We start from the raw sequence: 15,090 nt of genomic DNA, 5'->3' as shown, positions 1-15,090 counted from the left end.
ACGCCAAAGTGCAAAGACAAAGCCCTCATTTTTAAAGTCTGCTCTGTTGGACCCTCCCATTGTACCCAGAGTCCCACAGTTGAGACCTCTGCAGCAGACCATATTTATAATGAATAAGAGAGCAATAGAAATGGAGTTAATTATAGGTCCAGCACCAATGAATCTCTCGCAGAGGTTCAGTGAGGGCCTTTTGGTAGCTTCGCAGCATCCTCTGTTTTGATCTATAGTGCCAAATGAAATGCATCAGTAAAATTGTTCTGATGCCCAGTGCACACCCAGCTCCTCGATAACTCCAGAACTGAGCTGGAAATGATCAAAGGAACATTGGAATCTCGTGGCTCTCCTATCTATAGGGTGTTGTCTTTTCTTCAATATCCTCTAATGCTAACATGGAAACTATTCCCACAACTAATTCCATGTCTGCTTGCATCTCCTATGCCTAACAGCTAATGCTGATCCAGGACCCAAGACAAGAGGAAAAAGCCCTGGAAAATGGTCAGATCATGGGGAATTGACTCTTTCCCCCACTCTACTCATGACAAAGCAGAAGAGAACATCCTCATCTTTTATAATGATCAGGAATGCATTTTCCTGCTCCCTGGTTTCTGTGGGTATTTCCTCAACTCACATTAAGTACAAACTTATCTATCTGTAGGAAGTTCCAACCCCCTGCCAAAAAAGAATTCCACTTATGTGATATGGTTCCAGCTCTCATCATATTTATGCAGGATGGCTACATAATTTGTGGGGCCCTGTGCAAAATGAAAACACAGGACTGTTGTTCAAAAAATGTTAAGCATTTCAAAACAACCAGAACAGAACATTAAATCAAGTGTGGGCCCTTCTTAGCACGCAGCCTTGTGCAAATGCATAGGTTACACACCCAGGCAGCTGGTCCTGCAGTTATGTTTTAGCATCACCCAGGTTTCATTTCTTCAAGTTGACTCCTGTTTTCTGCAGCTTTTAAGAGGTTAAGCCCGGGCTTGTATCACCGGCAAGGTTGTAAACAAGAGGAACACTGACTCTCCAGATTGCTCCAATGTGAGTTTGAACCTGGGGTGAGTGATGTTGGGTGAGGGATAAGAATCTGTGTCCAATCCAATTATTGTTGAAACAGCAGGTAAGCAATAGTAGGTGGCTGCATTTACGGACCTATTGACCTGGCCCTTTCCAGATTTGCACTTCAGAGACTTGTCACACTGCCATGCAAGTAGGACTTAGAAAGGACAATCAGGCCATCCTGCAGGGCTTTCACTGGTTGGCCATGTGGCAGGAGGGCCCTAGAGGGCATTCTTGCTTCAGAGGAGAGTATCCCAGTTGACAATGAACAGATCCCATACAGCCAACAGACACATTTTGTTTGGCTCACTATATTTCTAAAACTGTAAAATTCTACCTTCAAATCTGAATTTCTATCTTTCATGAATGATCAGAAGAGCTAGAATCCCTGGACCCATATATCTGCCTGGCAACAACCAACTAGAGTTGATGAGTCACTGCCTTTTGAAGAGGCATACGTTCTCCAGGTCCCCACAGTTCCCACCCTTCCCTATAATTCTACGTCAACCTAATTAACATAAGCATCCTACCTGCCTGGCCCTGATCTTGAGTATATGACCTTCGTTCCTCATGGGCTCTTCCAAAACTCTGGGAAGCCACTAAGGACCCAGCCTCTACCGTGAATCAACAGTGGACTAAGTATAATTGTAGAATAATTTACTATAATTTCTATAGCCAACTATCAGTCTTATCGAGTGCCACATGAAGAGATGTAAAGTACTATGAAGACGATGATGATGACAATGATAATGATGTTAATGGCAGTGGTTGCCACTGTTAAGCTCTTATCAGGCATAGTATAAAGACTGTACTGTATATTATAGTGTTTGCTCCTGATAAATGGTGTGGAACCCTGACATAGATGCCATCTGACTTGAGTGTCACCTACTTTCACTCAACTTCAGCCATCAGATGTGATACTCCCTCCCCACACTGTACTAGGGCTCACCAAATCTGCCACACCAATAGGACACTATGTAATGCACTGCCTTAACAGCCAGGCCATCCGATTTCTGCCCCCTCCCCACCTGTCTGAATTACTGAGTCCCAGCAAACCAGAATCCTGAGTCCACTCAGTGGCTCACTGAGTGACCTCTTCATGATGGAATCTCAGAGTATTCCATCCATTTATTAGGGATCTACCCCTCCAAGCCAACCTATCTCAGGGTGTTGACCACAGTGAGGGTGGGATGGAGTGGGGGCACTACCAAGGAGAGATGAGGACACCATGGGAAGGATTTCTGCAAGAAGCATCCAGGAGCCACATCTGACTGGCATCCTCACCAGCCAACTTCCCAGCTTCCAGACCAGTGGGAGATTCTCCTTCTCCCCTGTGCTGCCTCCTCTCCATCTGTCCCAGGGCTGACCAGCTGTTGCCCAAAAGATATACTACCAGGTCGCATCCTGAGATGCTGCTCTGTCCCTTTAGGCTTCCTATGTGAGCTCCTTTCTTCAAAACCATAGGGCAACAAAAGTTCAAAGGGGCCCTCCCAGGCACTTAGCCTAGTAGTAAAGAGTACATCTCTATTTGGGGTACTAACCTGAGTTTGAGACCCTCACAGGAGGCTGTGTTTAGGAATACTTCTGCAAGATTCTTGCTCAAACACATACCCACGTTCTTCAAAACATCTGCTCTTTGAAGCTTTACGACTAGATGGACATGCTGAGTTCCTGGACAAAACAAGATTTGCTAGCTTCTGAGGCTACCGAGGCCACATCATGAGAAAGATTCTGTCTTCTTCAGGTGAGAACCTCTCCAGCATGGCTACAACTGAAGTAGGTTCCCAAAGCCCAAAATCTGCTCAACATCTGAGTAGACTCAAGGTCTTACCAGTTCCCACAGAGGGGATCAGACATCAAGAGACTGAATCGTGGAAACTGAAATCACCAGAGAGTGATTGATAGACTAATATCCCTTATTAGTTCCTGGCAGGAGGGTTCTCACTGAGAAAACTCACGCCAGTCATCAGCACTCAGGACGCCAAATTGCAAGTTCTCTGCTGGAAAGCAGAGAACATGAGCCATGGCCACTGTTCTTTCAGAGAATTACTTTCCAGCACTGGTTGCTTGATGGATTGCCCTTCCTCACTGGAGTCTGAAGAATCAGTACAGGGCATCTGAAGTCAGATCACGCTCTCCCCAGGCAGCATTAGAGGAAATCTTTCAAAGTCTTAGTTTCCTGTGTTCCTTTCTCAATATTCCTTATCAGTTTCCTTATCTTTCAAAAGCCACTGCCATTATGTGATCTCATGTTACAATTTCCCAGATTACTGCTTGTTATACATTAGCTACATTTGTGATGGCTGCTTCCCAGAACTTGAGCAAGGAAAGCCATCTACCAATCACCATGACTCATGACTTACTGCTCCAAGCCATCATGTTTTCATTCTTATAGCTTCAGTTTCCCAGAATGGCAGTGCTTAACCTTATTATCCAAAACAGGCAGCTAGAAGGTAATGGAAAGAGACTGGGAACCAGAATTGGAAGACCTGGTAAGACAATTTTCCTTGAAAAAGTTCTGTGTCCACAGTTGTAAATGGACATAAAAATGTCTGGCATGCCTAGCTTATTATCAAATGAAAAAGCTCTTTGTAAAACAAATATGCTAGATAAATGCTGGGGAGGCTCAATGGATTCCAGGTCTAGCACACAGACTCTGGGGCCCTGGTTCATATCACTATCTTTTACTGCTCTCTCAAGCCTTGCCAGCAACAAAGCATGAACTTCACAGCCAGCCCACACCATAGTCGTTAAGAGGGCCAGAGAGAGGCAGGGATGGAAGAGGGGGCATAGAGGACATAGAAAGTAAAACAGCAAGCCCAGGGCTAACACATTCTCCAGTCATGATCTTTTGAGAGATGCAGGTCTCAGCTAGCAACCCAAGACACAAACAGAAACTAAGAGAAGACCATGGGATGTTGGCATCTGGACCCCCCCTACTTATTAACTGTGAGACCTTGGAAAAGCCACCTAACTTCTCTTGATCTCAAAATAAAGTAGAGCTAAAATACCTATCCAGGCTCTTGAGCCAGACATGCTGGAGTGCTAAGTCAAGTGGGCCTTAGGAAGCATTATTATGAACAAAGCTAGCAGAGGTGATGAAATTACAGCTGAACTATTTCAAGTCCTAAAAGATAATGCTGTTAAAGTGCTGCACTGTATATGGCAGCAAATTTGGAAAACTCAGCAGTGGCCACAGGACTGGAAAAGGTCAGTTTTCATTCCAATTCCAAAGAAAGGCAATGCCAAAGAATGTTCAAACTACTATACAATTGTATTAATTTCATATGCTAGCAAGGTCATGCTCAAAATCCTTCCAGCTAGGCTTCAACAGTATGTGAACCAAGAACTTCCAGATGTACAAGCTGGATTTAGAAAAGGCAAAGGAACCAGAAATCAAATTGCCAGCATTCACTGGATCACAGAAAAAGCAAGGGAATTCCAAAAAGATTATCTATTCTTGCATCATTGACTTCGCTAAAGCCTTTGACTGTGTGGATCACAATGAACTGTGGAAAATTCTTAAAGAGACGGGAATGCCAGACCACCTTATCTGTCTCCAGAGAAACCTGGGTGCAGGACAAGAAGCAACAGTTAGAACCAGACATGGAACAATGGACTGGTTGAAAACTGGGAAAGGAGTACATCAAGGCTATATACTGTCACCCTGCTTATTTAATTTATATGCAGAGTACATCATGTGAAATACCGGGCTGGATGAACCACAAGCTGGTATTAAGATAGCTGGGAGAAATATCAGAAACTTCAGACATGCAGATGATACCACCCTAATGGCAGAAAGCGAAAAGGAACTAAAGAATCTTTTGATGAAGGTGAAAGAGGAGAGTGAAAAGCTGGTTTAAAACTCAACACTAAAAAAAAACTGAGATCATGGTGTCCGGTCCCATGACTTTATGGCAAATAGACAGGGAAAAATTAGAAGCAGTGATAGATTTTATTTTCTTGGGCTCCAAAATCACTGCAGACAGTGACTGCAGCAATGAAATTAAAAACTATGCTTTTTCTAGTACAGATGTGAGAGTTGGACCATAAGGAAGGCTGAGCACTGAAGAATTGATGCTTTCGAATTGTGGTGCTGGAGAACACTCTTGAGAGTCCCTTTGTCAGCAAGGAGATCAAACCAGTCAATCATAAATGCTGTATGTGTTTAGTCACTCAGTCATGTCCAACTCTGACCCCAAGGACTACAGCCTACCAGGCTCCTCTGTCCATGGGGATTCTCCAGGAAAGAATATTGGAGTGGGTTGCCATGCCCTCCTCCAGGGGATCTTTCTAACCCAGGGATTGAACCCAAGGCTCCTGCATTGCAGAGGGAGTCTTCACTATCTAAGCCACCAGGGAAGCCCACGAATACTGGATTGAGTAGCCTATCCCTTCTCCAGGGGAAATTTCAGACCCAGAAATCAAACCAGGGTCTCCGGCATTGCAGGATGATGCTTTACCAGCTGAGCTACCAGGAAATCCTAAAGGTAATCAACCCTGAATATTCATTGGAAGGGCTGATGCTGAAGCTGAAGCTCTAATACTTGGCCACCTCATGCGAAAAGCTGACTTACTGGAAAAGGCCCTGATGCTGGGAAAGATTGAAGGCAGGAGGAGAAGGCGGTGACAGAAGATGAGATAATTGGATGTCATCACCGATTCAATGGACATGAATTTGAGCAAACTCAGGGAGATAGTGAAGGACAGGGAAGCCTGGCATGCTGCAGCCCATGGGGTCACAAAGAGTCAGACACGACTTAGCGACTGAACAGCAATAGTGTGAAGCTCCTGATCAACAGTAGATGCTCAATAGACGGTGGCTTCCTGCCTTACAAGGCAACATTCACAGGCAGCCCTCCCTGTTTTAGTCAGAACTAAAGTCACCATCCCAGGATCACAAAGCCAAGCACTTGAATTCCTACAGGCCTCTTTAACAGACTTCAACATCTATTGTTTATAGCAACAATGAACACTAAAATGGCAGGCAAAACCTTGCGGGAGGATGGGTGGGTTCACTTTTCCGGAGACGAGGTCCATAGCTTTTAAAATTACCCATCAAAATGTCCAGAATCTGTGCTACAAAGAATGTCCCTTCCAAAAAGCAAATACAGCTCCAGCCAAGGAAGGTGTGGACCTTTCTCTCCAAACTTGAGGCTCTGCCATAGAGAGGGCACCCAGCGGGTTCTGTTTAATTATCTGGTCTCTATGCTTTGCAAATTTCTTTAGACAAATATAATTATGGTGAGAGTTCAGAGCTGGGGTTTTTTTAATACTTTTTGTTAATTTTGAGATAATTATTTATTCAAACACAGTAGCAAGAAATAATATAGGGACTTCTCTAAAGGTCCAGTGGCTGAGAATCGTGTTCCCATTGGCGGGGGGTTGGGAGTGGCGAGTTCAATTTCTAGTCTGGGAACCAGATTCCACATGCTGCAACTAAGACTTGTTGCAGACAAGTAAGTATTTTTAAAAAGAAATAATACAGAGCCATCTCTTTTACCCTTCACCCAGTTTTCCCAAAGGTCACATCTTACAAAACAACAATACAATAACACAGCGAAAATACTGACGTCACACAGTTGAGGTACTTAACATTTCATCCCCGAAAGGCTCCCTCATGATACCCTTTTAAATCCACTCCCACTTCCCTCCTAATTTCAACTCCTAATTGGGAGCTGGTTTTGGTTGGCTTGCTTTCATTCGGTTGTTGCTGTTGTTTTCCAACCTCATGCAGTGATGGGTGGGCTATAAGGACACAGTCATTTATCCAGCAGAGAACAGACGATAGGCGTGCACCCGCAGACACACCAAACTCCCTCTTAGAATACAACGCTGCTCCCAATTAGAGCAATGTGCTTTGGACAAATGGGAAATTGAGGTTTGGGGTTAAATAACCTGAATCCAAAGACTCCTACCACTAATTACCAGTAGTGCCAGGTACTCTCCCTGCAATATTTCTAATCCTCACAACAGCCCTATAAGGCAGGTATGACTCTCTCATCATCAAGGCAGCTGAGACTCAGAGGATTAATAACCTGCCAAAGAGGATTTGAATCCCAGTCACTTTCAACTGAGATTAAGGGAAATTTTATTAAAAACCAGTAAACACACAGAGTGTCGAGTAAGACATTTAAGGATAAAACAGAAACCAGAAAAGTATGTGAAAGGGAAAAAAATAAGAGGTGGACGTTTTATAGAGCCTTAAGACAAGAAGGAGAAAGCCTTTTTCCAATTACTGTTGCTACATCATAAAGCAAACCAAATTCAGCAAAATAGAGCAGCAACCACTTTATTATGCTCACAGTACTTGTGGGTCAGAAATCTGGAAAGGGCACAGCAGAGGTGGCTTGTCTGTGCCCCAGCATGTCTGGGCCCTCCACTGGGAAGGCTTGCAGGCTGGAGGTGACTCAGTGGCTGGGGTCTAGAACCATCTACAGGTACTTTCACTCATGTCTGGTGTGGATACTGGCTGCAACCTGGGATCGCAGCTGGATCTGTCAACTGGAGCACCTATACACATCTACCCACATGACCTGGGCTTCCTCATGGCGTGGTAGTCTCAAGGGGGCCTGACAGTTTTACATGGCAGCCCAGGGCCTCAAAAGCAGATTCCCAATGGCCAAGACAGGAACTGCAATGTCTGTTTTGGTTTTAACCTCAGAGATCACACAATGTCATTTCTGGTACATTCCATCTGTTAGAAGCGAGTCATAGCCATTTAAAATAAAAACCACAGCCTTCTATCCAGTTTCTAGGCTGTAAGATAGATGACTTGGAAAGAAAAGTGATCTGGATAGGATTTTGACAGTTTCAAATCTACCAAGGTCCTGGGTGGAGGATGAAGTTAGGGATGGGAGATAACGGCAAGAGGATGACAAACATATGTAATTTAAAAAAATTTTTAGAGTGTTGATTTAGAAGATCAGAGTATAATAAGTTCTGCATAAATGGGGTTCACTTATTCCAAATCAGGCTTCCTCAGCAATTTAATCATGTAAACAAAATTCAGGGTCAAGGAGGGTTTGTCTACAACCTACTTAGGAAAAACTGTTCTTAAGAACTTTAGCACTTTAATCACTTTAATTGTTTGCATGCCAATTAATTGGCACCGCTAATTATAAATGAGTTATCTGTTCATTAAAGCAGGCTTAGATGAACGTCAGCTTAAAAGCACTTAGCAGTTAGTATATATTGCTGTGTTATCTGCAAGTAAAAACCGCATCCCTTTAAAAATGTCTATATTATAAGCAAGAAAGTCTGTAATTTATTTTTCACAAATTCTGAGTCATTCCACTATGGTGATATAATAAGATCTTAGTAAATAAGACTTGATAAGAAAGGCAAAGAGAAGAATAAAAGACATTCCAGAGACTGAGGCAAAAACAAAACCATGGTGGGAATGTTTGGGGCTGTGTTTGTAATTTAAGGGTAAAGGTGTGAAGAATAAAGAGAGAGAGGATTTTTAAAATACTTGAAAAGACAAAGGAAGCCAAGTGGTGGTGGGAGGCCTTAACAGTGGCTCTAGGGTCCCTGTAGTGATTAGTATTTGAAAGAGGCAGTCGTTTCCTGGTTCTCTATTGCTAGGTAACAAATTATCCCAAAACTGAGTGGCCTAAAACAATCTTCTTATTCTCTTCTTTTTCGATGCTGTGACTGAGAAATACAGTGAGAGTGAGCTTGGCTATCCTCCTCAGGTCCACATATTTTCAGCTGGAACAGCTGGAACAGAATCACTTACTTAGAAGACAGTTACTTCACTCACATGGGTGGCCCCTCTGTGCTCCTTGGCCTCGCTCTACATGGAGTTTCACCCCTACAGGACTTCTCCATGGACCTGGTCTGAACTTCTCACAACATGGTGACCTCCACCTTGCATGGTCCTTAAACTCTAGATCTAGAACTGGGGTAGCATCTTTTATGCCCTCTCTTTTGGTCAAGGCTATCACAAACCAGCCCAGATTCAAGGGGAAGGAGAAGGACTTCACCTCTTACTGTGAGGATTTATCAAAAAGTTGGCAGCCAATTTTTCATCCTCTACAAGTCCGCCCATGACTCTGAATGAAGCAATATAATACTTAAAATAGAGGAGAAAAAGAATAAAGGAGTTCTCACCTGATAGCCTTTTGTTTTCTTTTGTGTTAACAGTTCAAACCTCTTTTTTTACTTAGAAAATAAAGTTAAAATAGTATAAGTGCTGACACCCTAAGCATTAATATCCATCAATAAGAAGACAAGCAGTGATCTTTGGAAGGAAGTTCTGTCTTCTCCGTCTTAAAAGTTTGCTTTGACTATGGTCTCAGTGCGAACAGTCCCCCTTATATGACGCAGAGTTAGTCTCTTTGCTCCCTATGTTCCGTAGACGTGGATACCCACCTTCAGTCCTCTGCCCTTTCTTCTGCTTTTTCTGCCCTCTTCCTAGATAGATGGTCTGATTCCCTCCCACTTTCAGCCGTCAGCCACCAAACATTACTACTAAACACTATCCCTAAATATGTGAAGCCAGTTTACCAACTACTCACAAAGTCTGTCCAGCCATTTGACTTTGAATCTTCTCACCCTCATTTTCCTTGTTGGCCTGACTACATGTCCTAGAGTGCTACGTTGAGAGTGGAGTTGTTCTCCCTCCGTTCCTCCTAATACATACCTTTAGCACATTAGTCATGAGGTCGCATTAGCTCCTAACTTCTCCTGCAACTGCCTCATCCCCTCCTATTTCCACTGCCCTTGTCACCAAGTTCCTCCCTGCATTCTACATCCCCTTCTCGAAATCCTGCCAAATTAATGCTTCTTCCAATTTAGAAATCACATATTACATTTCTTTTTTTTTAATTTTATTTTATTTAACTTTACAATATTAGTATTACCCTTAACTTTTTAACATGCTTACTTAAAAGTTAATTAGTATACCAACCCTCCTTCTGACTAATGAAAGGCCTTAAATGCCTTGAATTTCCGATCACCTCCCTCTCTTCTTACATGTTATTTCTGTCCAGTAATCTACCTTGATGATGCTTTCATATTCTCTTTACCAATATCACTGTTTATTTATTCAGTCAATGAACATTTAGGTTTATTCACATACTTAACAATTATTTGTTGATTATTACTTCTTGGGTCCAATTTCATTATTCACAAAGTGCATCCTTTTTATACCAGTGGTTCTCAAACTTGATACACACCAGAATCATGTAGGAATAGTTTGAAAATTCCAGTTCCCAGTGTGTGCCACAGAACAATGACCTATTAATCCTTGAGGGTATAAGACAGGTATTACTACTTCATAAGTCTCTCCTAATGATGCTAATATGCAGCCAGATTGAGCACCTCATCTTAAAAAATCCTTTAGCAAAGTTTTCTTAACAGTAAATAATCTCTGCTTTTGTCTGGAAATCTATATAAAGACATCCAGCTTCATTATGGAATTATTAAGCTGAACATAAAATTCTAAATAAAGAGTTACTTTCATTTAACACACAGAATACCTTATTCCACTGTCTTCTGGTTTCTATAGTCCCTATAGTGAGGCCTGCAGTCAGTCTAGTTTTCTTCTTTAGTAGGTAATCTTTATTAGTTTTATGACTGCTTTTACCATTTTCTCTTTGTCTTTGAGGTATTCAAATTTCATCAATATATATCTGAATAGGAAATTAGTTTACTAAAAAATATAAATGTTTTGGAATTTTCTGTATTTCCTAAGTCTGAAAATTCGTGTCTTTCATCATTTTAGAAAATTCTCAGGGCATTATTTCTTCTAATATTGTTTCTCCCTCAGAATTTCTATTATATTCTTAAAAAATTCTACATTATGCTTCTCAGTCTTTCTCACTCTACTCTCCATCTCTTTATCTTTCTTTCATATTTTCCTTCTTTTTATCTCTCTTCAAATATCTTCCAATTCACTTGTTCACTCTTCATCCCTGCCTAATCTGTACTTACCTAGTCTTTTGAATTTTTATATGCAATTATTTTATGTGTTAACCTCCAGAAGTCCTATTCTATTCTTTACAAAACTGTCTGATAATTATGTACGTCCTATTTATTTATTACATTTTTATTTCTTTTTTGTGTGTGTTTAGTCAATTTAAATAACTTCATTTACAGAATGCATCCAATAATTCTGTTACCTGAAATTTTAGGGACTTAATTCTTTTGTCCCTTGTAGTGAGTTTTCCACTTGTGGTGGACTGGTTCCCCATGTATGTTGTCATATTGAATCATAATCTTGAGTTTGGCAGGGCTTTAGCTGTAGGAATCTTGTGCAATCTGGACTGAAATGCTGTCCTTCCAGAATGGTGCCCCTTAGGTTTTACTAGTGTGACATCAATTTCATGTTTTTTTGCTTGGATTCCCTGGATCATGCAGGTAAGGATAATAGGATGGTCTTATGAATTCTCATGAGATATTTTTTCCCTAGGCAAAACAAACCAAGTATTCCTACAAGTTTTTTCTTATTTTTTTTTGCTTGTTTCTGACTGTGCAGGGTCTCCACCGCTGCACGCGGGCTTTCTGTAGTTGCAGTGAGCAGAGGCTACTCTCCAGCTGCCGTGCACAGGCTTCTCACTGAGGTGGCTTCTGCGTGCTTCAGCAGTTGCCATGCGTGTGCTTAGCTGCCCTGCAGCACGTGAAATCTTCCCAGATCCGTGATCAAACCCGTGTCCCCTCCATTGGAGTGTGTGTGTGGGCACAGTCCCTCAGTTGTGTCCAACTCTTTTGCGACCTGCCACGCTCCTCTGTCCAAGAATACTGGAGTGGGTTGCCTTGGCAGGCAGATTCTTAACCGCTGAACCACCAAGGAAATCCTCTGTAAGTTTTTTATTTCCCTTTCTTGCGTTTTTTATTTTGCTTTGCCAGTAAGTGAGTATTTTCAACCACCATTTCACTGAGAGTGTAGCCCTTTGCAGGCTTTGAACAGGGGACAGGGGTCTCAGTTCAAACATCCTGCTATAGGAACGTCCAAGGCCTTAATTCCTGTGGTCTTTATTTATTTTTTTTTAAACTTTATATAATTGTATTAGTTTTGCCAAATATCAAAATGAATCCATCACAGGTATACATGTGCTCCCCATCCTGAACCCTCCTCCCTCCTCCCTCCCCATACCATCCCTCTGGGTCATCCCAGTGCACTAGCCCCAAGCATCCAGTATTGTGCATTGAACCTGTGGTCTTTAAACTGAAGTCATCTGCTTACTAACAACACATCCCACGGCAGCTGACGTGAGTGCCTACATACCTCTCTGATTTTCAGTTTTATTTTCATGTTTTGGTCTATGAGTCTTTTCTTTCCTAACCTGCTATGCATTTAAAAGAATGTTTGTTTCATTTTATTCACTTTCCTAGTTTTGTTGTTGTCAGAAGAGGCTTTTCAAGGCAATTAGCTCACCATCTTGCTATAAATGGAAATCCCCATGCATATTCCCTCTAACTTCTGGAAGGAATGGATTGTAATTTGCACTGTTGCTCATATTATTGGACATGAATCTTATTAATTGATACTAGTTAAATAAATGAGTAAGGATATTGTTTATTTACAAAGTATTTCTCTTTTTTTTTTAAGAATCTATCAAAGAATAAATTTTAATCTTGACTCCAAAGGTTCTTTTCAAACTCAATTAAATACTGACAGATTTATCTGAAAGGGAAATTGTGAACTTTCTTCTTGCCCTTTATTCTTTAACAATCAAACAAGGCAGCTATAGGACCAATGTGGTAAAGTCACTCTCAAAGTTAAAGCAACCTAGGAAATGACCTTTGAGCATACATTCTATTCTAGTCTTAAAACTCATAAAACCAGGGTAGGGTTTTTGTATATTTTGTTAATAAGCCGTGATTAATAGCTCTGCACAGCTGGATGTCATCACTGACTCGATGGACATGAGTTTGTGTGAACTCCGGGAGTTGGTGATGGACAGGGAGGCCTGGCGTGCTGCGATTCATGGGGTCACAAAGAGTCGGACACGACTGAGCGACTGAACTGAACTGAATGCTGCTCCTAAGTCACTTCAGTCGTATCTGACTATGTATGACCCAAGAAATGGCAGCTCACCAGGCTCCCCCGTCCCTGGGATTCTCCAGGCAACAACACTGGAGTAGGTTGCCATTTCCTTCTCCAATGTATGAAAGTGAAAAGTGAAAGTGAAGTCGTTCAGTCATATCCGACTCTTAGCAACCCCATGGACTTCAGCCCACCAGGCTCATCCATCCACGGGATTTTCTAGGCAAGAGTACTGGAGTGGGGTGCCATTGCCTTCTCCAACTGAACTGAATAGCTCTGCGCAAATTTAACCTAATATTGCTGATGGTGAGACATAAACCTGGATGGACTTAATTGCCTTCTATTTCATAATTCATTTAATGAAACATCAGAGGTACAAATAAAATTTAACGGAAAAAGTAGTGATGTGAGCAAAACTGAAGTCCTTCTAATAAAAACATGTAATACATTTCAACCTGGCCTATTGGAAGAAAAGGAAAATATTCTAGTTAGTCAAAGCCTTCTTTGAATTATTGATAGCTCCCTCTTCCCCTATTCCTCTCCCATATCTTCCCTTTTTGCATAACTTCCCTGGTGGCTCAGAGGTTAAAGCATCTGCACCCAATGTGGGAGACCGACCCCTGGGTCAGGAAGATCCCCTGGAGAAGGGAAATGGTAACCCACTCCAGTATTCTTGCCTGGAGAATCCCACAGATGGAGAAGCCTGGTAGGCTACAGCCCACGGGGTCGCAAAGAGTCAGACACGACTGAGCAACTTCACTATACACTATCTTCAACTTCAAATTCTATAGGGTTTCCCCATTTTTCCCCCTCTGTTACCAAAAAAAAAAAAAAATGCTAGCCTCAGCAGAGAGTTAATAGCAAAGATTAATTGTTACAGGGGTTGTGGAATTTTACCCAACAGAACCCACACAAAATCATAGCACAGTGAATTCCCTATTGCTCTCTTTGCCCCTCCAACCAAACCCTCAGCTCTATGAGAGAGGAAGCCAAGTTCTCATGTCTCTTGTAGGTCCCTGTGCCTGACCCAGGACTTGGTTCAAGCTCCAATCTAGAGAATACTCGATGATAATGATCATCGTGGTCATAATCATTATCATCAAAACTCCTGCCACCTATTGAGCACAAGCTTTTCAGAGTCAGTTTTGAGTCCACAGAATAATCCTCAGAAGGAAGAGGAGGACGAATATCTTTTTTTAACTTGGGAAAGCTGAGTTTCAGAGAGAATAAGTAATTTGATCAAAGTCACACAGAGCATAAATAGTGGCTTATATAGCATCTTTGTAAAATATCCTGGACAGATAAATTTTATACAGCATTCCCCACGGAATAGGCAAATTGCAAAAAAGTACCCTTCCCCTGTTTTTCTATGCCAAAGCCTTTGACTGTGTGGATCACAATAAACTGTAGAAAATTCTGAAAGAGATGGGAATACCAGACCACCTGATCTGCCTCTTGAGAAATTTGTATGCAGGTCAGGAAGCAACAGTTAGAACTGGACATGGAACAACAGACTGGTTCCAAATAGGAAAAGGAGTTCATCAAGGCTGTATATTGTCACCCTGTTTATTTAACTTATATGCAGAGTACATCATGAGAAACGCTGGACTGGAAGAAACACAAGCTGGAATCAAGATTGCCGGGAGAAATATCAATAACCTCAGATATGCAGATGACACCACCCTTATGGCAGAAAGTGAAGAGGAACTCAAAAGCCTCTTGATGAAAGTGAAAGAGGAGAGTGAAAAAGTTGGCTTAAAGCTCAACATTCAGAAAACAAAGGTCATGGCATCCGGTCCCACCACTTCATGGGAAATAGATGGGGAAACAGTGGAAACTGTGTCAGACTTTATTTTTCTGGGCTCCAAGATCACTACAGATGGTGACTCCAGCCATGAAATTAAAAGACGCTTACTCCTTGGAAGGAAAGTTATGACCAACCTAGATAGCATATTCAAAAGCAGAGACGTTACTTTGCCAACAAAGGTCCATCTAGTCAAGGCTATGGTTTTTCCTGTGGTCAGGTATGGATGTGA

This window comes from Bison bison, unplaced genomic scaffold (assembly GCF_000754665.1).
Source record: "Bison bison bison isolate TAMUID 2011002044 unplaced genomic scaffold, Bison_UMD1.0 scf7180017864384, whole genome shotgun sequence".
In the NCBI taxonomy this organism is placed as follows: domain Eukaryota; kingdom Metazoa; phylum Chordata; class Mammalia; order Artiodactyla; family Bovidae; genus Bison; species Bison bison.
Note: the sequence above shows the minus strand (reverse complement) of the source record.